We start from the raw sequence: 1246 nt of genomic DNA on the forward strand, positions 1-1246 counted from the left end.
ACGATCTCTCTGTCCTATTACTTTCTCCATATTATTCATTAACCTCTAACTTCTGTAGGAAGTTGATATGCCAAAATTCAGCAGGGGGTTGGGGGGAAGACTTCATTCCAATCGGTTGATCTGAAATCAATAGAGACCCAAGAGGTTTTTTCTCTGATTACCTCTGCGGAGAAGCTTCTTTCTGGATCAAATGAGTTTCTAAAAGTTACCAGTGTGCCCGACGAGGTCACTCATAGAGGGAAATATTTTTTGTAACCTCTCTTATTTTGTTAATAAATTCTTTTGCAGATAAGGATATGGTAATGACTTACTGACCAGTCGATTGAGAGTAGAGATTTTTGTTTTAATTACTGGAAACATTAGTGTTGCTATAGTAATTTGGACAAGGAAAAATAATTATATAATGGCTGTTTGGGTCATGATAAACTCTGTCACTATAAAACAGAGAAAAGCTAAAGGAACCACATGGTAATACAAGCAATATGTTTTAACCTAATCGGAGCTACTTGCTTTCTTACTAATTTAGCCACTTAAAAAATGACCACTGACAAGGAGAAATCAAATATGTCTGTGGTCTTTAATTTGTCCTATATAGGTTTGCTATGAATTGGAATGGACTGGAGGTCAGTCCTTTGTTTGTTTGCTTTATATCAATTGGGAAACACTGAGTGAAAAATGGTTGGTGTGTTGTATTGTTACCTGAAAGATTAGACATTGCAATCACTAGAGGCACCTCAGAAAAAAGACTTGAAGATACAAATCTGAAAAATGAGCCCCTGACCATCCTAAAAAACATTACTGGAGGTCGACATGAGTCAGAATCGACTCAAGAGCAACTGCTTTTACTCCAATGATGTCATTTGCATCATCTCTTTAATTCCTACTCTTGTAATGAGATAATTGTTACATAGCCCATCATACTTATGAGATTGATTTATTTATATGTCCATTTGAAAAATACTTGATACTTTTTGCATGCCAGGGGTTATACTAAATTCAAAGAAAACAGAAAAAAAGCAAGAGATGTACTAAGATTCCCTCAAGGTTCTGCTATAGGTATTAAAGGAAAATCAAAGAGGGGGGTGGGGTTATTTTAAAGAAGTAAACCTTGAGACATTGCCATAGGAAAAAGCAAGCACACAGTGTTTTAGATAAATGCTAACAGTACATTAAAGACGGAAGGGGCCTTGGTGCCCTTGGTTGTATATTGGGCTGCAAACCATGCAGTCAGTCGTCGGACCCCCAA

Source organism: Echinops telfairi, unplaced genomic scaffold (assembly GCF_000313985.2).
Source record: "Echinops telfairi isolate 266 unplaced genomic scaffold, ASM31398v2 ScPeMD7_7475;HRSCAF=8513, whole genome shotgun sequence".
Lineage (NCBI taxonomy): Eukaryota > Metazoa > Chordata > Mammalia > Afrosoricida > Tenrecidae > Echinops > Echinops telfairi.